The sequence below is a fragment of the Chenopodium album genome, chromosome 5, assembly GCF_948465745.1.
Source record: "Chenopodium album chromosome 5, dcCheAlbu1.1, whole genome shotgun sequence".
NCBI classification, from domain to species: Eukaryota; Viridiplantae; Streptophyta; class Magnoliopsida; order Caryophyllales; family Amaranthaceae; genus Chenopodium; species Chenopodium album.
This window is the reverse complement of record NC_137838.1, coordinates 37,443,060-37,467,711: the sequence shown is the minus strand read 5'-3', so window position 1 is coordinate 37,467,711 and position 24,652 is coordinate 37,443,060. Positions and strand designations below refer to the sequence as shown.

The 24,652-nt window shown below is 40.4% G+C and overlaps 1 long non-coding RNA gene and 2 other non-coding genes across 3 annotated transcripts; 2 read left to right on the top strand and 1 right to left on the bottom strand.

Moving 5' to 3' along the window:
- The first annotated feature begins 8,422 nt into the window (after positions 1-8,422).
- Positions 8,423-8,528, top strand: LOC145633421 (small nucleolar RNA R71). The gene has a single exon (XR_014112747.1). It is a non-coding gene; the product is annotated as a small nucleolar RNA R71 (small nucleolar RNA).
- A 6,253-nt stretch (positions 8,529-14,781) lies between these two features.
- On the top strand, positions 14,782-14,888 carry LOC145633523 (small nucleolar RNA R71). The gene has a single exon (XR_014112843.1). It is a non-coding gene; the product is annotated as a small nucleolar RNA R71 (small nucleolar RNA).
- Positions 14,889-23,008: 8,120 nt separating this feature from the next.
- Positions 23,009-24,441, bottom strand: LOC145630683 (uncharacterized). The gene is made up of 2 exons (XR_014112177.1): positions 24,199-24,441; positions 23,009-23,409 (listed from the first exon to the last, which is right to left on the bottom strand). It is a non-coding gene; the product is annotated as an uncharacterized LOC145630683 (long non-coding RNA).
- Between the last annotated feature and the right edge of the window lie 211 nt (positions 24,442-24,652).

Here is a 24,652-nt window from a genome sequence, read left to right as displayed (position 1 = left end):
CGGTTTGAACAAAGTGAAAAATGGGGTGGGAGGAAGGGCTAAACTCGGCCCGAGGGCCCTAGTCCTCCATGTGAGAACTAGAGCTCTCTCCATAAGGACGCCACTCGTAGTCGACGTCGATAGGAGGGCCATGGGGGTCCCAACCACCGGTGTAACCCGGTGGGAAACCACGGTTCCGGTATAACTCTTGCTGGTAATCCGGAAGAGGGTCATAGGGAGGGGGCATCTCAAGGGGCTCGGATGTGTACATGGGGAAGTTGGGGTCCCCACGGTAATCACACCCCCCCGGTGCCTTGTAATCATACCCCTCAGAGGTGGGGTAGTTCACTCGGGGGGTCCCTTGAGATGAAGGCCCGGACCAATAGGGCCAAACCGGTTGACGGGGAGTGCCGTCAGAATGCAGTTCCTCGTAAGAAGGAACCGGCCCTTGTTGGGGCGGAAAATACGGGTAGTTCACCGGTGGGGTAAAATGTCCTTGGTTTACATGCCAATCATAAATGTTGGCATTGTAAACCGAGTACCCATCGGAGGCCTCCGTCAACCGGTTTACCTGCATTGACAGGTTTTGGAAAGCTTGCTCAAGGTTAAAAGAAGAGGAGGAAGAGGCCATACCTCCCTCACTAGAGGAGGGGACGCGCAAACCTTGGGATCCCTCCCCATGCTGGAAACCTTGAAGTTGAAATCCTTGTTGTTGTTGTTGTTGATGAAATTGCTGTTGCTGAAATTGTTGTTGTTGTTCTTCTTGTTGTTGTTCTTCTTGTTGTTGTTGTTGATGCCGCTCACGGATGATCATATTTCGCTCACCTCCAAGAGCGTTAGGAAGGACACCATTGTCCTTAGGAACCTTCCACACATTCCTTGCATTCCTTTCCAAGGAAGTGCGGCTCGGAAATGGGAGAATGCAATGGTGCTCCCTCTCAACGCACCAATCGTGGAAGTTGTTCACATCGTCGGTTGGTTGGATGAAAACCGACTTCCTCATATAGGAGATATCCACGAATATGTCTCTTTCTCTTCCCACCCTTGTACAAAAAGGGAAAAGGACCTCACCCCCTAACTTCGAGGCGATCCTTGAAATCATCCCTCCCAAGGCAATCTCTCCCGTCTTGTTCCCATTCTTGATTGCCTCGCAACAAAGCACAAACCAATACCCCATGTTGAGCCGCCCACTCAACTCCTCCTTTGTGGCGACCCAAAGAGTGAAGAGCTCCTCGTGAGAGAGCTTGCTCAAGTCTTGCTTACTAAACACCGCAAACCCCAAGATGCGGTGGAGGATGCGGAGTACCGGGTGAATGATTTGGCTTGCCACCGAGTACCGAGTACTAAACTCCTCCGAATCGGTAATTGTCCGCCACCAACGGAAAGCATCGTACTCGGGAAAGAGCTCGGTGGATGGGGCAAGAAGGTCGGCGTCGGGGTTAAAGTCCAGGAGTTCATTTAGACGCCGAAGAGAGACGACATGGCGGGCATTGAAAAGTTGGAAGGAGATTTGGAATTCGTTGTTTCCAACGGGTTCCTTCTCAAAAGAAGCGAGGAACTCATAGGTGGGTTCTTTGAAGGTTGGGTATTGGTGATTGATGAATTCACTCATCCCAAGATTGTCGAGAAGGGACCGAAGGTCCTCATCTATCCCCAAATCACGCATTGAGCGTTGATAGTAGTGTCGGGTGGGGTTAAGCTTGCGTTTGAGGAGTGTTTGATAGAAGGGTGCATGGTGTCGGTTCACAAACTTTAAAGTGGGAAGAGAGGATTGTGTTTGGTTTTGATTTTGAGAGGAAGGTTGGGGCTCGTCAACTGACATTCTAGGCTCCTTTCTACTCCTTCTCCTACCGCTCATCTTCACCAACTTTTCTCACAACCCAATGAGATACCGAGAACACCACGGAGTGATTCCAACACTCAAAAATACCAAAACCTTCCCACAACAACAACAAATGAAACCTTCGATTTTGCTACCTGCAAAGGGGTTAGGAGCAACAATCTTTCCCAGACACAAATATCACAAGCAAGAAACAACCACGCACAACAAAAGTCCAGGCCAAAATTCGCAATACTCAATCGCTAAATGGAGAATCACTAGGCAAATTTCAAAATCAAGCATAAAAAACTTTCAATCAACATGCATTTTCAATCCTCATACATTAATAATTTTCAATGCTCAAAATCAAACTAGTGATTACACACACAATTCTCAAAATCCAAGCTAAGTAATTGCTAGCCAAAATTCATGAAAACAACAATTTCATCAACAATACTCACAAATCACCAAGAAATTCCAACAAAAACCACAATTATAAGCTAAACTTCCTCAAAATCACACAAAATTCATGCAAGTTCAATTTTTTTGCTTAACAACCCTAAAACATGGTATTATCTAGTGAATTAAAACTACAAAGTAGTCAAAGTTTAAGATTATACCACAATTGAAGAGCATGAACACCACTCACGCACCACCAAGACCACTCACGCACCACCACTTGGCCACCAAGGAGCAATTCAGAAATTGGTGAAAAATGGGTGATTTTGAGAGGGGAAAGTGATAAATTTGTGAGGAAATTGAGGGAATGTAAGGGATTTGTTGAGATTTCAAGGAAACAAGTGAGATTAGAGGTGATTTGGGAAGTTAGGGTTTGTGTTTTTGAGGAGAGAGAGTGAGAATCGAGATTATGAGTTGCGAGAATGATGATAGAATCGGGAAAAAGAACACTTAAGCCCCGATAAACCCAGATCTGCGCGCCCGCGCAGGTATACTGCGCGCCCGCGCAAGTGAACTGCGCGCCCGCACACAAGGCGCACACACGTCGCGCAAAACCTTCTGCCAGAATCTGAAATTTTGGCTGCAAACCTGCGCGGGTTCTCACAGGCCTGCGCGCCCGCGCAGCTTAAATATGTGCGCCCGCACATATGTCGCACACATGTCGCGCATAACTTTCTGGAATTTGAGCTTCCCTGTGTGCGGGTTCTCCCAGGCCTGCGCGCCCGCACACAGGGTCTTCATCAAATCTTCTTGTGTGTAAGGCTCCTCGCTCACGTTCAAGCCTCCAAACCTCAACTTAGCTCCAAACATAACACCAAACGGCCTACAAAAATATAGTCATGTATCATGCTAGACGTACCGTTTATCAAAGACTCAATTATAATCAAAAACTCAAAAATCCCAATAATCCAAAGTTGTAAAATGAAAAACTAACAAGAAAAGAAGAAAGTAGAAGAGGGTTAGAAACTCGGGTTGCCTCCCGGAAGCGCTTTTGGTTAGCGTCGTTAGCTCGACGTTCTTCGAGATGATTAAGGAGGGTGGAATTGACGATGCACATCAATTAGAGTAACTGAAACCGGTTCATCACTTGGGGATCCTTCAAAATAAGGCTTGAGGCGGTGGCCGTTGACTTTAAAAGGGGAGTGGCCCTCTTGGGAAATCTCATAAGAACCATATGGAAATACCTCCGTAACGATGTATGGCCTACTCCATCTTGATCGGAGCTTGCCCGGGAAGAGTTTCAACCTTGAATTGAAGAGGAGCACCTTTTGCCCTTTGACAAAATCTTTCTTGATGATTTGAGAGTCGTGCCACGCTTTTGATCTTGCCTTATACATGCTTGCATTCTCATAAGCACTCAACCTCAATTCCTCTAGCTCATGTAACTCTAAAAGCCTTTGCTCCCCCGCACTATGGAGATCGAGGTTGATTTGCTTGATCGCCCAATGAGCACGATGCTCCATCTCCACGGGCAAATGGCAATTTTTCCCATATACAAGCTTGTAGGGGGTAGTCCCAATTGGTGTCTTGAAAGCGGTCCTATAAGCCCATAGAGAATCAATGAGCTTAGAGGACCAATCCTTCCTCGTTCTGGCAACCGTTTTCTCCAAGATCACTTTGAGCTCTCTATTTGTGACCTCCGCTTGACCACTTGTTTGGGGGTGATAAGCAAGCCCCCGCTTGTGAGATACCCCATATTTCTCAAGTAGTCGCACGAAGGTGTGGTGTTTGAAATGTGACCCCCCATCACTAATGATTGCTCTCGGAACACCAAATCTTGGGAAAATCACTTTCTTGAAGAGGTTGACCACCACTTTTGAGTCATTTGTTGGAGAAGCTACGGCCTCCGCCCATTTGGACACGTAGTCAACGGCTACCAAAATATATTTGTTCCCATTTGAGGAGATAAAAGGCCCCATGAAATCTATCGCCCATACATCGAAAACTTCAAGCTCAAGGATGGGGTTTTGTGGCATTTCATCCCTTCTCGAAATATTCCCCACCCTTTGACATCTATCGCAGGTCTTGACAAATACCCATGAGTCCTTGAATAAGGAAGGCCAAAAGAGCATTGATTGGAGAACTTTTGAGGCGGTTTTCTGAGCACTCATATGCCCACCACAAGGAGAGGAGTGGCACATGTGGAGAACACTTTGAAACTCGTCATCGGGAACGCATCTCCTCAATAACCCATCAACCCCTCTCTTCAACAAAATCGGTTCATCCCAAATATATCTCTTTGCCTCGTGCTTGAGTTTTCGACGTTGTTGTGAAGTGAAATCCGGAGGTATGGCACCACAAGCTAAGTAATTCACAATATCCGCATACCATGGAGCCGACTTCACCTCAAGAACGTATAGCACATCATCCCTTAAAGCATCCTCAATTGGCAAACCATCATCTTTGAACCTTGCACCGCCCAACCTTGAAAGGTGATCCGCTACCACGTTCTCGGCACCCTTTTTATCTCTCATTTCATAGTCAAAGTCTTGGAGAACTAAAACCCATCTCAACAACCTTGGTTTAGCTTCCTTCTTCCCTATCAAATATTTGAGAGCCGAATGGTCGGTGTACACAATTGTCCTAGAACCAATGAGGTAGGTTCTAAACTTCTCAAATGAGTGAATAACCGCTAAGAATTCCTTCTCGGTGGTCGTGTAGTTTCGTTGAGCGTCATTGAGAGTTTTGGACAAATAATGTATGACATGAAGCTTCCCATCCTTTCGTTGCCCAAGAACCGAACCAATAGCCTCGTCACTTGCATCGCACATGAGCTCAAATGGAAGAGACCAATCCGGGCCTTGGACAATAGGGGCGGTGCAAAGGGCCTCTTTCAACCTACAAAAAGACTCATGACAAGCATCATCAAATATAAACTCTTTATCTTGTTGCAATAGGGATGTGAGAGGTTTTGCAATCAAAGAAAAGTCTTTTATAAAACGCCGATAGAACCCGGCATGGCCAAGGAAAGACCTCACTTCCCTCACGTTGGTGGGGGGAGGAAGTTTCTCAATGACCTCTACCTTGGCTCTATCAACCTCAATGCCGGCATGGGAAATTTTGTGCCCAAGAACAATCCCACTTTCTACCATAAAATGGCACTTTTCCCAATTTAGCACGAGGTTAGCCCTCTCACATCTTTCTAAGCAACGAGATAAATTAGATAGACAATCTTCATAGGTGGCTCCTCCAACGGAGAAGTCATCCATAGAGACCTCTATCTCATCCTCAATCATATCACTAAAAATGGACATCATACAACGTTGGAATGTTGCGGGGGCATTACAAAGCCCAAAAGGCATCCTACGATACGCATAAGTACCGTAGGGACAAGTGAAAGTCGTCTTCTCTTGATCCTTGGGGTCAATCGGGATTTGGAAGAACCCCGAATAACCATCAAGAAAACAATAGAAGGAATGCTTTGTAAGCCTCTCCAACATTTGATCAATGAACGGTAATGGAAAATGATCCTTGCATGTACTTGTGTTGAGTTGGCGATAGTCAATGCACATGCGCCAACCGGTTACAAGCCTAGTGGGGACTAGTTGATCATGATCATTTTTCACCACCGTCATTCCCCCTTTCTTAGGCACAACTTGCACGGGAGATACCCAATCACTATGAGCAATTGGGTATATAATCCCCGCATCAAGAAGCTTAGCCACTTCCTTCCGCACAACCTCTTGCATGGAAGGGTTAAGCTTCCTTTGCCTTTGCCTAACGGGTTTGGCATCTCCCTCTAGATCAATTTTGTGCATGCATAAAGAAGGACTTATACCTTTGATGTCATCAATGGTATAGCCTAAAGCTTTCTTGTGCTTTTTCAAGACATTGATCAAGAGGGAAGTTTGCTCCTCCGTTAGGTTGGAATTAACAATCACGGGGAAAGACTCATTAGAACCAAGAAATACGTACCTCAAGCCCAAAGGTAGAGGTTTCAAGTCTACCTTCGGTGCTCCCTTACCATTGGTGTTCTCTTCTCTTTCCTCAACTTGAAAGAGGTCATGGGTGTGAAAAGCCTCCTCCTCCATGCTCTCATCCATGCACTTGCTCTTGCTTTCCTCTAGCAAATCCTCATAGAATTGCATGTCGCCCTTGCGAACACCTAGCTTAGAATCATTCAACAATACATTCTCTAGGGGATCGTTAGAAGCATACAAATGGGAACGAGAGAATTCACTAAGCATGGAATCTAGAACATCAACTCTAAAGCATTCACTACTTGAGGAAGGTTGTTGCATGACACTATTTAAATCAAACTCAATTGAGTCATTGTCAATTTTCAAAGATATTTTGCCTTCCTTCACATCAATAATGGCCCTAGAGGTGGCTAAGAACGGCCTACCCAAGATAATTGGAATCCTTTCATCCTCATCCATTTCTAGCACATAAAAGTCCACGGGGAATGTAAACTTCCCTACCCTAAGGGGGATGTCCTCCACTTTCCCCATGGGAAATTTAATAGACCGATCCGCTAGTTGGAGAGTGGTGTTGGTGGGGGAAAGGGTTCCTACATCGAGCTTTTGGTAGACGGAGTAGGGCATGAGGCTCACACTCGCTCCCAAATCACATAAAGCTTTGTCAAACTCAATCCCATTGATAGAACAAGGAATGGAAAAGCTACCCGGATCCTTCAACTTAGTGGGGAGTTTGTTGGAAAGGATTGCACTACAATTGGCGGTCAAGCTCACCGTCTCACACTCCCTTCTCCCACTCAAAAGATCTTTCAAAAACTTAGAGTAATGGGGCATTTGTTTCATAGCATCTATAAAAGGGAGGGAAACATGCAAGTTTTTGATCACATCCAAAAACTTCCCAAATTGAGCATCAAGCTTAGTTCTCACAAATCTTTGGGGAAAAGGTAGTCTCTCCTCTCTAGGTTGGAGATTAAGGGGCAAGGGGGTGGCCTCTTTTTCCTTTTGTACCTCAACATCCCTCTCTCTCTCAACATTAGAAGGTTCCTTGGTTCTCTCACTCTCCCTCTCCAACTCTACTTCATTTCGAGATTCTTCCTCAACTAAGGGGTCACTCCCTACTACCTTTCCACTCCTTGTTGTCACGGCATATAAAGGTTTTGGGTTGACTCCTTGACTAGGGATAGAAGAAGAAGAAGGAGAAGAAGAATTGGAAGCGAGTTGGGCGATTTGGGTTTCAAGCATTTTCATATGAGCATTGGTTCGCTTCTTTTCTTCCTCATTCCTCTTCTTTTCCTCCTCATGCATCTTCATGATGGCATCTAGCTTAGCCATCACGGGATCATTAGGAGGTGCCTCAATTTGAAGAGGTTGTTGAGGTGGAGGAAGTTGGGATTGATGGAAACCCGGAGGCCTATTGGTTTGGGCATAGTTAGAGACATTTTGGCCCCTATTGCCTCCGGTTCCTTGGTTGGGAATATTGCTTTGTCGATTATTTCCCATGTTACCTTGATCACCAAAATTTTGATTTTGATGGTCTTGGTATCGGGAGTTGGGTTGTTGGTTTTGGTAGCCATACCCTCTTTGGTTAGAGTAGCCTCTTCCATTGAAATTAGAAGGGCCTCCCCCACCATGATATTGGTTACCATAACCACCACCACTTTGATTCCAACCACGGTTTCCACCTTGATTCCAATTCCCTATTTGATTAGGGTTTGGCCTCAAGTTCCCTACATTTTCCATTCTAGGAGAAAAATTCATGGCATTGACATCTTCTACACTATCATGTTCATAGGGAGGGGGTTGAACTTCACAAGCATACACACAATGGGAGGTATCATGATCATAGGTTTCACAATTTGAGCAAAACATGCATCCTTGAGGCATTTTGTTATAAGAAGAGGGGGAAGAAGTGGTCATACCATTGCCTCCCTTGGTTGAAGGGGAGGTATTACCATGAGGATTGGATCTTTCTTTCATCATTTCATCCATTTGCTTGGCCATCTTGGAGATTTGGGAAGAAAGGTTGTTGATTGCGTTGGCTTGCTCCAATGCATAGACACCTTTGCTAGAAGTGGCCTCCCTTTCTCCTTCGTACCAATCATCATAGTGCTTTGCGGCCTCCTCTATAATGCATTCCACTTCATCCTCTCCCTTGTTCATGATTGGACCGCCGGCGGCGGCATCTAGGCTTGTTCTTCCTTGAGGTGAGAGACCTCCATAGAAAGTGTGGATGAGTTGATACTTGGGTATCCCATGATGTGGGCATTGGCGTTGAAGCTCCTTGTACCGGTCCCATGCCGCACTTAGAGTCTCACCACTCTTTTGGCGAAAGCCTTGGATCAATGATCGAGCCTCGGCGGTCTTCCTATGGTTATAAAATCTCCTCAAGAAAGCCGTAGTCACTTGGTCCCAAGTTGTGAGAGAGTTAGGGGGCACCTCCTTCTCTAGCCATTCTAGACCTCTCCCAATTAAAGAAAATGGAAACATCTTGAGACGGATGTACTCTTGAGTCACCCCGTTGGCTTTGATTGTGTCACAATATTTCTCAAATTCTTTTAGATGCTCATGAGGGCTCTCAAATTTCCCACCCGAGAATTGTTTCCTCTCTATCAAAGCAATCAAATTGGGCTTGATTTCGAAGTTGTTGGCTTGAGTGGTAGGAGTTAGGATCCCACTTTGGGCTCTAAAGGCTTCGGGAGCCCCAAGACGGCTCAAAGGTGTATTCTCTCCCATTTTAGGATTGTCTTCACTTCCGGACTTAAAGTTTGAAAAGGGGTTGATATCGGGACTTGATAGCAAACTAGGGCTATCTAGGTCTTCACTTGGGGGTGAAGATGGTGGAGTATCTTCACTTGAGGAGTATCTACTCCTCGCTCTCGCTTCTCTTCGAAGTAAGGACAAAGATCTTTCTAACTCTAAATCAATGGGGACCAAGGACCTTGAGCGAGTTCGTCCTCTGTTCATACAACAAAGCTAAGGAGAACGTAAGCACTGACAAGTAACAAGAAGTAACAAATACTAAAAGATAAGAAATGAGATAGTCTCAAATGAAGTAGTGGAAAATTAATGGAAGCCGTCTCCCCGGCAACGGCGCCAAATTTGACAAGGGAATAATCGCATCGTCAAACGACTACACCTCAATCAAATATAATTTATACACCTAAACAAACCTAATACAAGTATAAGGCAAGTATAGGGGTCGAACCACAAGGAGACATGCATAAACACCACATTCACTACTCAATATTTAAGCTACCTCGGAACAAGAAGTGTGAGAAGTTAAGAAACTAAACTAGAGATTAAGGATGATTAAAACCAATATAACTAAGCACCAAGGGAAGTAGGTAGATGTAGTGGCCAATTGATCATGCAATAATACGGAGGCAAGGTAATGGTAAACTAAGCATGTAAGAATATCGAATTAAAGCTTAATCTAACCGCCTTCCGGGGTCAATCAAATTCTCCTAACATAGCCTCTATGTTTTCACACTAGAACCATATATTAGAAGGTGCAATCAAAGAACTATCGATAGTAATGAATCTTAACTAAGTCAACTTCCGTTTCTTATTAGCAAAGATTCACCTTTAATCAACTAACAATGTGCACTTGCAAGAAGATTAAAGAACATCAAACACACAAAGACTTTAATCACCATTAACAAAACCCCAACATCAATAGCATGAATCAATTAACAACTACATCATCCCCACACCCTTGGCTAGGGGACTACTCACAAATCATATTGAAGGCAATATCAATCATCAAATCAATAAGCATCAACATGATCAATAAGCAATGAAGGAAAACTAAAATAAGCAAGTAAAACTAAATACAAAAGCAAAGAAAGAGAGTAAGAAATTGCTCATTAATTGAAGATGAAGATTTACAAAGGTTCAAGAAAGCTCCTTCTTCAACATCCAAGTTCATCAATGGAAATCCACACTTTCTCTCTCTACTAATGAAGTTTCTCTCTCTAGATTAGGGCTAAAAAAATGTTTCTAAGTAGTGATCAGATCTCTCTAAACTTCTCTACGGCCTATATATATAGGTCCCCCTAAAAGATACAAAATACGCAATAAAATAAACTGCAGTTCAGCGGTGCGCGCCCGCGCAAATATAGTGCGCGCCCGCGCAAATATAGTGCGCGCCCGCGCAGAAGCTAGGTGTGCGCCTTCGCAGATCTTGCGCGCCCGCAGATCTGTGGGTACGGAGGAGGAGACCCATGGATGCGCGCCTTCTCTCAGCAATACTGCGCGCCCGCTCTTGAGTGGTGTGCGCCCGCACACAAGGCGCACACATGGCGCACGCAACACTCTGTTTTGGTTCTGCTTCTGTTGCTGTGCTGTGCGCGGGTTCTCCCAGAGCTGCGCGCCCGCGCACACTAGTCGCGCGCCCGCACACTGAGCGCACACATGGCGCACAACTCTCCTGCTTGTTTTCTGCCAAGAAGCCAAATGTGCGCGGGTTCTCCCAGTTCTGCGCGCCCGCACACAGGGGAGATTGGGTGTGAATTGCTCTCCTTCCAATGCCTTGGTTCCTACAAAACAAAAACAAAGAAAACAAGGAGAAAGGCAAACAAGGAAAAGAGGAACAAAAAGGAGAGAAAAGGGGGCAAACAAGCTACAAATGGGTGGGAAAAACCCGTAAAGAGTACATTAAATTGTGGCATAAATGCCACTCATCAGGGAACGACCCCATATAGTCGATACCCCAAACATCAAATATTTCAACTTCGAGAATTCCAGTTTGGGGCATCTCATGCCTCCGCGAAATGTTGCCAGTCCTCTGGCAAGAGTCACAAGCCTGCACAAAAGTGTTAGCATCTTTAAACATAGTAGGCCAAAAGAAGCCTGACTCATTAATCTTAGCCACCGTTTTAGTGGGGCCATGATGTCCACCATAGGGTTAAGTATGACAACTGTTAAGGACGTTGTGAACCTCCCATTCGGGAACACACCTGCGAAATAATCCGTCTGCACACTCACGAAACAAAAAAGGGTCATCCCAAAAATAATGTTTAACATCATAAAGGAATTTCTTTTTCTGTTGGTAGGACAAGTCAGGAGGTAGAGTACCACCCACTATATAATTAGCAAAATCGGCGTACCAAGGGTGATGCTCTACAACTGCATACAGGTTATCATCAGGGAAAGAATCATCTATAGGTAAAGAATCCTTACCCTTATCATACCTGATACGTGACAAGTGGTCTGCCACTACGTTCTCTGCTCCCTTTTTATCTTTTATTTCAATGTTGAAATCTTGGAGCAAGAGAACCCAACGGAGTAGCCTTGGCTTTGATTCCGCCTTAGCTATCAAGTATTTCAATGCTGCATGATCAGTAAAAACAATAACTTTAGAACCAACTAGATATGATCTAAATTTTTCTAAAGCATAAATAACAGCAAGAAACTCCTTTTCTGTGGTGGCATAGTTGACTTGGGCTTCATCTAAGGTTTCGCTAGCATAATAAATAGCATGCAAAACCTTGTCCTTCCTCTGTCCGAGCACGACTCCTAGTGCATAGTCACTTGCATCACACATGATCTCGAAAGGAAGGTTCCAATCGGGAGCACATATGATTGGTGCCGATATCAAAGCATGCTTAATCCTGTTAAAAGCCTCAAGACACTCGTCAGTAAAAATAAATGGGGCATCCTTGAGCAAAAGCTGTGTCAGTGGTTTAGCAATTTTAGAAAAATCTTTGATAAAGCGGCGATAAAACCCCGCATGACCCAAGAAGCTTCTAACTCCCTTAACATTGACTAGGGGAGGTAATTGCTCAATCACTGATATTTTAGCTTTGTCTACTTGTATGCCCTTATCAGATATAATATGGCCAAGGACTACTCCCTCTGTCACCATAAAGTGACATTTCTCCCAATTAAGTACTAAGTTGCACTCTTCACATCTTTTCAATATTTTAGCGAGGTTAATTAAGCATGAATCAAATGAAGAACCATATACGCTAAAATCATCCATAAAGACCTCCATAATAGACTCTATGAAATCAGAAAAAATGCTCATCATGCAACGTTGAAAGGTAGCAGGTGCATTACATAAACCAAAGGGCATTCTACGATATGCAAAAGTGCCATAAGGGCATGTAAAGGTGGTCTTTTCCTGATCTTCAGGGTGAATCGGAATTTGGAAAAATCCCGAATACCCGTCCAAATAGAAAAAGAATTTGTGATTAGCTAACCTCTCAAGCATTTGATCAATAAAGGGGAGAGGGAAGCGATCCTTTTTAGTGGCGATATTTAGTCTACGATAATCTATGCATATACGCCACCCTGTTACAGTTCTAGTGGGAATTAATTCATTTTTATCATTAGTTATCACAGTCATCCCACCCTTCTTCGGTACTACCTGCACAGGACTTACCCACTTGGAGTCAGAAATAGGATAGATGATACCTGCATCAAGTAATTTCATCACCTATTTCTTGACTACTTCCTGCATGTTGGGATTTAATCTTCGTTGGGGTTGAATGCAGGGCTTGTAATTGTCCTCTAGATGAATCCTGTGCATGCAAAAATCAGGGCTAATACCCTTGAGATCATCAATACTGTACCCTATAGCCTTCTTATGGGTTTTGAGGACCCCTAGAAGTTGGGAAGATTGTAGGTCAGTGAGTGCAGTACTGATGATCACGGGGTGTAGTTCCTGCTCATCTAGAAAAACATATTTTAAATGAGAAGGGAGAGGTTTTAGCTCAGGTTTCTTGACCTCTACAGGTTTTGATTCCTGAACTAAATTTACTACCTTCATTGTCTCCTTGGGGCTTAACTCTTCTAAGGAAAGAGCCTTTTCAATATTTGTACCTCATTACCCCAAATGCTTGCATTGTCGCTAGATAAATTCCCGCAGAGAACTTCCTCCAAGGGATCCTTCGCAAGAACCTGTGGCAAGCTATCAACACAAATATCGTCCATTATATCAATTGTATCAATATAACAGCAATTTTCCTCTAACATAGGCCCTTTCAAAACCTTCCCTAAATTAAAGGTAACATTATCGTCACCTACAGAAAGGGTTAGTTTACCATTTTTCACATCAATAATAGCTCCTGCAGTGTGGAGGAAAGGCCTACCTAATATAATGGGTATTTGTGTGTCCTCTGCCATATCTAAAACAACAAAATCAACAGGAATAAAAAATTTACCAACTCTGACAGGTACGTCCTCTAAAATACCTAAAGGATATTTTACCGAACAATCTGCCATTTGCAAAGTTATATTAGTAATTTTTAATTCCCCCATATTTAATTTAGCACATATAGATGATGTCATGACACTGACACTAGCACCAGATCACATAAAGCTTTATCAATAAAAACATTCCCAATGTGACAAGGGATAGAAAAACTACCGGGATCCTTTAGTTTAGTAGGTGATTTATTTTGCAAATAAGCGCTACACTCCTCTGTGAAAGCTACAGTTTCTACTTCATTAAAGGCCCTTTTCCTAGTCAGAATGTCTTTCATGAATTTAGCATAAGCAGGTACTTGAGTGATTAAGTCAGTGAAAGGAACTGTTACCTGCAGGTTTTTCACAACCTCTAAAAACTTACCGAATTGTTTATCAAGCTTACTCTTCAGTTGTCTATTAGGGAATGGAAGCTTGATAACTGGGCTCTGTACATCTCCTCCCTGATCCTGCAATTTACCCTGCACAGAAACATTAGTAGGGTTAGTATTTTTTTGTAGCCCTGCAGGGCTAGCAGGATTACCGTTTGGTATAGAGGAATCTAGATCAGAAACTGGTCCATCTTCCTTTGGCATAAGAGGTCCATCATAATGTGAACCACTCCTTAGAGTGATTGCATTAGCATGATCTGTAGGATGGATAGATTGTGATGGTAGAGCTCCCTGCTGACGGGATTGTAGGGTAGATGAAAGTTGTGCAATTTGATTGTCCATGATTTTATTATGGGCTAGAATAGAATCAATTTGCGCATCCCTATTCTCCATGTGCTTCTGCATATTAGCTAGCATCGCTCTAATTTCTGTCATGGTAGGGTCGGAAGATGATGAGGGTGATGCTTGGCTTTTCTTGCCGGCATTAGGATGATAATATTTTTGCTGTGGTGGGGGTTGCTGTTGTGGTTGTTGTGGAGGTGGAGGGTTTTGTACATTGGTACTCCGGTATGAAAGATAAGGATGGTTTTTATAACCGGCATTGTAGGAATTGGAATACGGGTTATTTTGCCTATAAGTTTGGAAGACATTAACTTGTTCCATAGAGCTCCTACAATCTTGCTCCCAATGACCTACAATTCCACAATTTTCACAAAAAGCTTCATGGTTAGCAACAGCAGAAACATTAGCTACAGAGTTAGGAGCAGCAGTAAGATTATCTAATTTTTGACAAATAGATGTTAATTGAGCTTACAAAAAGGATACGGAATCGACATTATGTTTTCCCTTATTTGCAAACCCCCTCGGATTCCCATATTGGGAATTGTGTATTGCCATGTCTTCGATAACCTGTCCTGCGTCATCCACATTTAAATTCATAAACCTCCCACTAGCTGCCGAATCTAGTACTGATCTAGAAGAATTTCCAAGTCCATTATAAAATGCTTGGATCAATTGCCATTGTGCTAGATTGTGGTGGGGGCACTCTCTCTGTAGATCCTTGAACCTCTCCCAAGCCTCATATAACGTTTCGTCGGCCTCTTGAGCGAAATTCTGAATAGCACTTCTTAGTACCGCTGTTCTCTCTGCAGGATAATATTTATTATAGAAATTCAAAGCAAGAGTTTCCCAGTCAGTAAAACCAAGTGCAATTCTATTCAAACCATTAAACCATAATTTTGCTTTGCCACATAATGAAAAGAGGAAAAGAATCTCCCTGATTTGGTCCTGCGTGACCCCGGCTTGTCTAATGGTGTTACAATATTGGCAGAAATCTGCGATGTGAAGGTTAGGATCTTCACCCTTAGCTCCGCTGAACTGCTTCCTCTCTATCATAGTGATAAATTGGGGCTTGATCTCAAATTGAACTCTATCTAGAGCCAAAGTAGGAGTAAGGTGCGGGAAATCTGTGAGCTTCGGTTGCGAATAATCACTAAGTTTCTTCTGGGCCGTCATCTCTGATTCTGAATCTGAAGGAATATCTGTATCACTAGAATCAGGGGGAGGATCTCTTCGATCGTTGTCCTCCTCAGAACCCGCCAGAATTTGTCTATAGAGTCTCCTTTGCCTATGAAAAGAACGCTCGATCTCAGGATCAAAAGGGATGTCACCTGATCTAGAACACCTGGGCATAAACAAAGAACTAAAGACAAATATGAGATTTGCCTCAAAGAACTAATGTTCTCTGAGGCAAAAGGGAGGATAATCTAGACTACAAAAATATAATCAGAAAATAAAAATAAAACCGTTTCCCCGGCAACAGCGCCAAATTTTGACAGGGTAAAGTCGTATCCCCTAATAAAAAATAATTACCTAAATCACTAACTAAGGCAGATAGGGAAGTAGGGTCGAACTCCACAGGGAAACAAGTCTTTTTAGTTATAATTAATTATTATATTCTAAATTATCCAAGTAACCAATGTTTTTAGTATGAAATCTATTTATACTACGAAGAATGAGTTTAAGGAGAAAAGAAACAATAATAAAAAGGCCTAGGGTCACAGGTTCACCAATAATTAATATTCCGGGATAGAACAAAGTAATTAATAATTAACAATGCATAGATAATATGATTAACAGGCTCTCGCAATTTATTAACCAACATAGATCTAACAGGCTCTCGCAATTTATTAGACCTAAGTTCCTATTAAAAATAGCCTTTAATATTAAATCAACATCTGCTCGATTCATCAATTCTATTGCTAAACATTCACAATCAAATTACATCTGCTCGATTCATAATCTAATTGCAAAGAATTAAAACAATTCAATAGGAAATCATCATGCAATATCAACAATCAATAATAACAAACTATCCCTTCATATTAATCATGGATCCCCATAAACCCTAGAATTAAACTACTCACTTATCATCATAACTAAACCAATCCAATAAGTAAATAAGAACATAATCAAGAAAACAATTAAAATAGCTGAAATTAAAAAGGGAAGAAATTGTACCAATCTAAATCTGGAATTAATTAAGGAATTAAGAACAAGAGTTTTGAGAGAATTTAAGAGAGAGAAAAATACTAAGTAGAGAGAGAAAGTCTAAGAGAAAGAGGTAAGTAAATAATCCGTACAAAACGTATATATACTTCTCCTAAAACACGAATTAAACTAAGCCTAATCAGACTCTAGAAAAACACGCGCCCGATCGGGCGAAGGGGCGCCCGATCGGGCCCGCCTTTTTTACAACGCCAAGTCTAATGCGCCGCGCCCGATCGAGCCTACGCTCACCCGATCGGGCGCGCCTTTCCTTGATAGCAGTCATGCGCGCATCCGCCTGATCAGGCGTATGCTTGCCCGATCGGGCCCGACCTTCATCTTCAAGGCTTGGACTTCGATTGGGCTAGATTTCTCGGCCCAATCCATATTTCCTCTCGGGTTTCGAATACATGGTCCAATTGCCTCTTGATCCAAATAACCGAGCCCTTAGTCACCGGCTTTCACCGATCTTGGGCTCCAAAAGTGGTCGTGTCCTTCTAGCTTCCGTAGTCGATCCAATAAGGCTTGGGAAAATGCTCCAAGAGTGCAATTTCCTGTAAAATATAACTAGAACTACGAAAACACTAGAACACACAAATTAGTAATAAAAGTGGCCTGAAAGAGCCAAAAACACTACTAATGATGACCACGGGACGGGGGTAAAACACTATATAAAATAGACATATCATGGATCGACCTATGAGAATACTTTAAGAGATATAAAATCATCATAAGTATATTTCTCTTTATTGCTATCGGAACTCTTTTCCTTGACCATGAGTGTTGTGAGGTCTCTTGTTTGAGTACTAGTCTGTTTTGATGTTGGTCAAACGTCTGCCGTACATGGGGATTATAACGACGGTAATCGGGCGGCTAGGTCCTCTTAGTAAGAGAAGTTTACATTACAAGACTGGGAATGTTCCCCTACTAAAAATAGGGAATATGTCTTTGTTTTTTACAAGGCCTCTCGAAGAGCGAGATTGTGAAAATGCAAGGCCGTGCTCAGATGGATTTTAGAAATCATTTATTTATTGACAGTTAAACTCGAATTTTGAGAAACACTTCTGGACGTAATAGGGATGATGAATAATCTTACCCTATAGTTCATGAAGAGACATTAAGTGACATAGGAAAAGGGCTATACAATATAAGCTCACTTGTCCAGAAGGACAAGTGGGAGATTGAAAGGAATGGTGTCCTTCGAACAAGTGTATTATTCTGATAGTGGGTTCAGAATTATTAGAAAGATAATGATTCAATAAGGTCAAGTGATCGGAATGCTTGGGTGGAGGCCGCTTCCGATTAGTAATACTAATGCATAATTAATATTATAGCTTAATCTTAACTGAACCCTTTGGGTCACACCCAAGCAACTAACGAGCCGAAGCGACGAATTAATTCGGAAGGAATTAATTAGTCAACCGAGTAATTTATATTTAAAAGTCGTAAATTCGAGCTTGGAGGTCGAAACCGAGCGTCGGAGAATCTTAAATGTCGAGCCAAAATTTAGGAATTGGCGAGACGGAAAAATGCTTCAATCAACCAGCGAAAAACCCAACGACGCAAAAACAACGGAAGCGTGCCATATAGGAGCGTGCCACGTGGCATCACACATGGCAGCACGCCATGGAGGTAGCGCATGTGGCAAGGGGGTTGTGGACCCGGGTGACGGGTCTTGGACACGGGCAAAAAGAAAGTGGCCCAACCGAACCTAACTTGGGGCTCAAGGTTGGGTGACACATGGTTAGCTCACAATGCATGTGAGTTGCCTTGGGGACCAAGTGAGAAAGTGGTCCTCGCCTAACCATGTGACACTTGTTACTTGTACCTTGGTTTTTTTAACTAAGGGTTGAATTCATCAATCTTTCCATGTGAGATCTTTTTGTGAAAAAGTCCGACATTGAAAGATGAGTGGAATTCAAAAGGAAGCTTTCCTTATAAATAGCCAAGGAATGGGATTGTTCACTTGAGTAAGAGTTGGAAAAGGCATCACTAGTAGTGAAAACCTTTGAACTCAAGAGTTGAAAAAGGCATCACCTTTGTGAAAACCTTTGAACTCAATTACTCGGGTTTCGTTCGGGCCTTGCTAACTCCAAGGCATTGGACCTAGCTGGTGTTCGAGTTGTAGGTAGATCATCGTTGGAGGCCGTTATATTATTGAGGCTTGATTTCAAGTAAGAGCCCTAGTGGTCGGGCGAAGCACGTGTCAAAGGTATATTTATTATCTTAATCTTGTCATTAAGTTAATTATGTTTATGGTTTTATTTATTGCGAGTGCGGTCTTGTTTTTCGGTTTGTTTCCGCGATGAGTCGGACTCACCAAACCCCAACATTAAGCACATGAAATGATATCAAGTATACATTATGGAGTTTACCTGCATTAGCATCTTCAAATTTGTCAAAATCGCAGCTTGAACCCCTTACTTAGCAAGGAAATCATCCTGATCAGGCCTGAGAGAGCAGAGAGCTTTATTAAAAACTAAATGTTAAAATTTCAGTATAATAAAAAGCTTAGTTTGGTACATTGCCTGAAAGTCTGCTTATAATCATAAATAATCATTTTTATGGAAAAGGAGAAATCAAGGCGAAAATGTACTCTGTATTAGACTTAAAAAGACAATATAGCATTAGAATTCAACAATTCAATTCGGTCATTCAAATTTTTATTCTTTCTTCAATCCTTACCAGCAAACCAATTTGCATATTCGCCGTCAATTGAGGAACATAAACAGGCTCAAACCCTTCTGCAATCACAGGAATCAATCGAAACCTCTCCAATACATCCACCCTCAAAATTGTGCATGGGGTACATATTGATACACGTAATCTCAAACTACAAGCTAAGTCAAGTGTAAGGCTTTTAGACATACACGTGCATACCCTTATCTCACAGTCCAACCTTCTGAATTCCCACAGCCAATAGGAACTCTTTATTCTGAATTTCTTACTATTAGTATTCCATTAAAAAAAAAGATTTTTGTACGAATAATCTTTCCTTCTGTCTTTTGAAATATGCAGAAACTATGACTGTTATAACAGATTTTTGAGGCACAACTCAATAAATTTTTTTTTAAAAAACAGATGACAAAAATGAAAATTTTATAAGCAAATATGACAACAAAACAACACAAAATTAACAGTAGCGTAGAGCAGATTAGCAATAGCAAGAGAATTACAGCTGTGGCGTAGAGCATAGCAGCAGCATCAGGGCATAGAAGCGTACAGCAGCAGCCTTACGAGGCAACGGCTAAACAGATCCAGGAATATAGTGCATAAACAGAAGTCTACTTTTCCTCAAATGCTTCTTTATTCTTTCAATTTTTTAATTTCATTTTACAAAAGTAGAATATTTAATCATTTTACTGAATCTAAGTACTATGCTAACATTCTAAATTGAATTTTACCCACAATTCAACCAATAACAAGCATCCAAACAATCATGAATCATCAATTCATCATATCGTGATTTCACAATTACTTGAAAAATCTAAATTAAGGATCCCTGAACCAAAAGCATAAATCATATTGAATTTTCAAATTCAACCTACTACCATACACTTAACAGTAATTAAAAACAATCAAAGTCATATTGAAAATTAAAAAAAATACTGAGTCATGACTACTAGTGAGTTGTATTGTTGTAGTCCTATGAAGGTTTAAAAAAAAAAAAGAAAAAAAAAAGAAAAGAAAAGAAAAGAAAAAAATGGTGCAATTGTTACAGAGTCATGACTTGGTTTTGATGAATGTTCTCTTTTGAACTCCACTTCCATATTTTACTCATTTTAATAAAAAAACCCGGGGCTCAAAATTTAAGGTTCTCCCATCTAGGCAAGTCACAATAGGGATCAAATACACATTTACACAAGCTTAAAAGTAACACTTCCACATTTTATGACAAAGACATAAAGTTGTTCATATATAGCTATAGTCGTCTTTTTATTAAGAACATGAACTAATCTACAATTGTCCAATCTGTATATCACAGTAGTAAAATCACAAAACTTGACTCAATTTACTTACCATTCAAATCAATAAGGACACAAGAAAGTATGCACAAAATGTACAAAGAAACACAAAAAAGAAAAAGAAAAAGGGGGAACTAAAAGAAGAGGAGGATGCCAAATAAACCTCATAAGTCATGTTGTCTAGTTCTATATGGTCTTCCCAAACAACCTGCATACAAAAAGCATTAAATGAAAATGTGCATTGATAGAACTCAAAGAACAAAGAGGTAAAAGAGAATAAGAGAAACCCATGCCTTGTCATAAATAGGAGAGTTTGTATGAGTGTATGACCCGTGCCTTGTCACCCTGGTCATGTTAACAAGGTAGCACAGTGTGCAGTGCAGAAGGCATAATAGAGTTATAATTACCACAATCAGATAGCTGGAGAGACAAATAGAAATTAACACTCTAATCACCCATTGCCCCCCTTCTAATCATTCACTCTAATCATATAAATAGCATAAACAATAATGAAAGCATAGTCAAACCAACTTAATTCAAGAAACTAAACAAGAAGACTAATGTAGGAGCTCATGCAAAGGAAACAAATGCAACTCTAAAAATCAAGCCTTTTATTAGAAAGATTTGCATACACAAGTTACATGTACCTGTAGACACCTAAAAGTGTCTCCCCAAAACCAAACCCTCAGTTATTTATACCTTTTACGCCTTGATTTAAGGACAGAACCTCGGGTCAAGTATGGACTCCTTGGAGTGCTTAATGGAAGAATGGTGTAATTAGAAATATAGGTTTAAGGCTTAGAATATGAGTGAGAGAGAGAGAGAAGAGAATGATTTTTGGTATAAAAGAGAGGAAGAGAGAATGATTTGATGATCAAGCTTGTTGACGATTGAAAAAGGGGAGATATGACCTCTATTTATAAGGAAAAAGAAGGGTCGAAGAATTAAGAAAAGATAAGAATTTGAATTGGAATAATACTCTTGTGATAGAAAGCAGTTTTTGGGAATTTTGTTTTTATCATATCTTTTTATCCAAAAATCAGAATAAGATAAATAATATGTCGTTGGAAAGCTGTTGAAGTCTACTTTCTAACACAATTAAAATCAGATAAAAATCCTTTTTAGAAAAAAAAGATATGGCCAAAATAGTGGGACGGTGTCAGTTTTGGATAGAGTTTGGTAACTCATTCATATCTTTTACGTTATAGCTCAAAATTGATATTATAATATATCATTGGAAAGATAATTTCAAGGTCTATCCAACCATATAAGATTTGGATAAAAACTATGAGGCAAGAAAATAATATCTGACTATCTTTGAACGTCTTTCAATTCGAATAGAAATAGAACTTTCAAAAAGAGGAATTTTATTTATTTCAAACTCTTTAATCTTATCTTTTCATAAAAATTAATTAAGATATTTTAGAAACTTATAGAAGCTTTCAATTAATCCTAATCGTTTTAGCAATGAGATTAAATCCTTTGGACCCTCCACATGATCATTGGGTCGTAGGTAAGGTGGACTTAGGTTCAGATTGGGCTCAGTTTAGTATTTTGGCCATAACTTATTCATTATAACTCAGATTTGGGCTTATAAAATATCGTTGGAAAGCTCTTTTCAAAGTCCATCCAATTATTCATTCATTGGACCTATATTATGGACAAAAAAAAACTGGTATAAATGTTTTATAAAAAGGACACGAAATGAATGATTTTAAAGGACACGAAATGAATTATTTTGGGTTTAAAGGCACAAAAAGAGGAAAATTAGTTATGGTTTGGGGAAATAAGATAGGAATTGGGTTATTTTATGGAATGGAAATATGGATTTAAGCACTCCAAAGATTAAATACTCAGCCCGACCAATAATGACGGTGAAAGGTTGTTCATCATCGGGTTTGGTTTTGGGTAGACATTTTTAGGTGTCTACAGATGCCCCCACTTTGATTGAGTTTTAGAAACGTCAGTTTCGAAAACGATAGTCAAAGTAGTCGATACGGACGGAGAATGATTTAAGACGTTATGCGATCCTGAATCACTGTGTATACGCCGATACCTGCAAAAAAATGTTAATTCTACAGATAAAAGAGTAAAGGGATAGAATGCCTATGTGAAACCATTTATTTCTTCTGAATTATTCAAACTGACATCTCAATCATCATACTTAGGTTGCTCTATTTATCACTGCACACATGCCAATGATAAAAGAAAAGATTGGTTCAGTGGGTAAATAGCTTATTCTAAGATGAAAATTTGGCAGAAATTCAGTACCATTATGTAAAGTATAAACCAATAAAGCATTGCATTTACAAGCATCCATTAACAATAATATTAAACCGGTAGAATGATAGATAATAATGTTATTTCATTCATGTATGATATCTCTATAAATATTACAGTGCTCATCTTAAACCGAACGCCTACATAAGTTTGTTATGAGTAGCTACATAAACCTGATAACACGCACTCTAAAAAATACAGGAACTAAAGCAAAGGAAACAAAGAGTAATTCTAAAAATTCATTCTAATACACATAACCTCAATTAACACACCAAGAACAAAGAGAAACCAATTATCATACCAATCAATCCACCAAAACAACCAAAAATAACATCTTTTCGAGATCTTTTTCAAATCCAAGTAGCAAAATAATCATCATTACAAACAAAGCAATCATCCAACATAACAATCCCAAACAAAATCACAAACACAAAAATAGATACTAGTATAATCGCACAAAACAAATCACATTTGATACTAGTATACTCACAAAACCATTCCAAACAATCCCAAGCTGAATGAGAACAAAAAAAATCCAAAACACCCAAATTAAGCTCATAATTTGTCTCAATGAAGTTAAGCTGAAGGAGAACAAAAAAAAAAATCCAAAACACCCAAATTAAGCTAGAGGAGAACAAAAAAAAAAAAAAAAAAAATCCAAAACACCCAAACAATCACATCACAAACCTGCACAATTTCCTTTTTTTTTTTGTTTTTTTTTTTTTTTTGTGAACTTCTCCTTTAGGAAGTGGGACATACTCCTTTGCCTCAAGGTCGAACTCTGTGGAAAAAAGCATCACTTATTCCCACCCACTTAACTGCCCCATTGTTCGCTTTAATATAGATAACATCTCTGACAGCCACTTGCATCAACAAACAAAGATAAGAGATCTCAGAGTGTGTATTTATCAAAGACAAGAAGTAGTGTAGTTTTAATTAAACCGGCAGAGCAATACTAGCTTAAATTCAGCTCAAAAATAAAAACTCCCAAATTAAGCTCATAATCCAAAATCAACCATATCACAAAAACCTATCACAGTTCCACATTATAAGATCAAATTACAATAATTCAATGAAATCCCACAAAATCCCAATCCAATCAGATCAATCTCAATCCCCGAAACCCAAAAATCAAAACTAATTCCACAACAAATCAAAAACCCCATCAGATTCATAACCAAACAAAAACCAAAAAACAAAATAAACCATCATACTTCCAATAAAAAAAAAAGGAAAGGCAGCAACACGAGTATACCCAACTTGGGTGGAAAATCTTTAATTTTGCATACCCAACTCAAATATAGAGTATAATCAGTCAACAAAATTTCCAGAAAATTGCAATAAAAATCACAATAAAATCGAAAATAAAACAACAATTTAATACAAAATTAGCAAGAAAATAATCATAATAAACCAATAACAAAGAATCGCAAAACAATTGAAAAAAAAAATCGAACCGTAAATAGTGTGACAGAATTAATTAATTATATTAATCGACCCCAATAGACGCTTAAATTTTGAATAATTTGGCAAACAAATTGGGTTTTCTACCTTGCATGTTATATCAATCGACTCCCATAGTTGATTATATAAATTCACAGACTAATTTTACCCAAAATTGTTAAGAAATTGAATATGTAGAAGCGAATTACCTGGAATAAACGATGCTACAGTACTACCAACCGTGTTGAACTGTTGAAGCCGCCAGAATAGAGAACCTTGTTTTAGACTTGATCGGGACGACCACCGAAAAAGAAGATGTACGAGGGTGAGGTGGAGTAGAAATCAGAAATCTTAGATCTAGTTGAGGAGAGAGGAAAGAGAGAGAGAAGAGGGAGATCTTAGTTGAGGAGACAGGAGAAAGAAGAGAGAGAAAGAACTCAAGATTGAGGAAAGAGAAAGAAAATAGAGGGGCGGGTTTTTTTTTTTTTTACATTAATGAATTGCCACCGGTTCAAACCGGTGCCATTTCACCAATTTGGAAATGGTTTGGTTTGAACTGGTGGCATTTTTTTTATACTAATCCCGCCTAATTTTTTTGCTACCGGTTTTTAAGAACCAGTGCCTGATAAGGTAAAGTCGTATCCCCTAATCAAAAGTAATTCC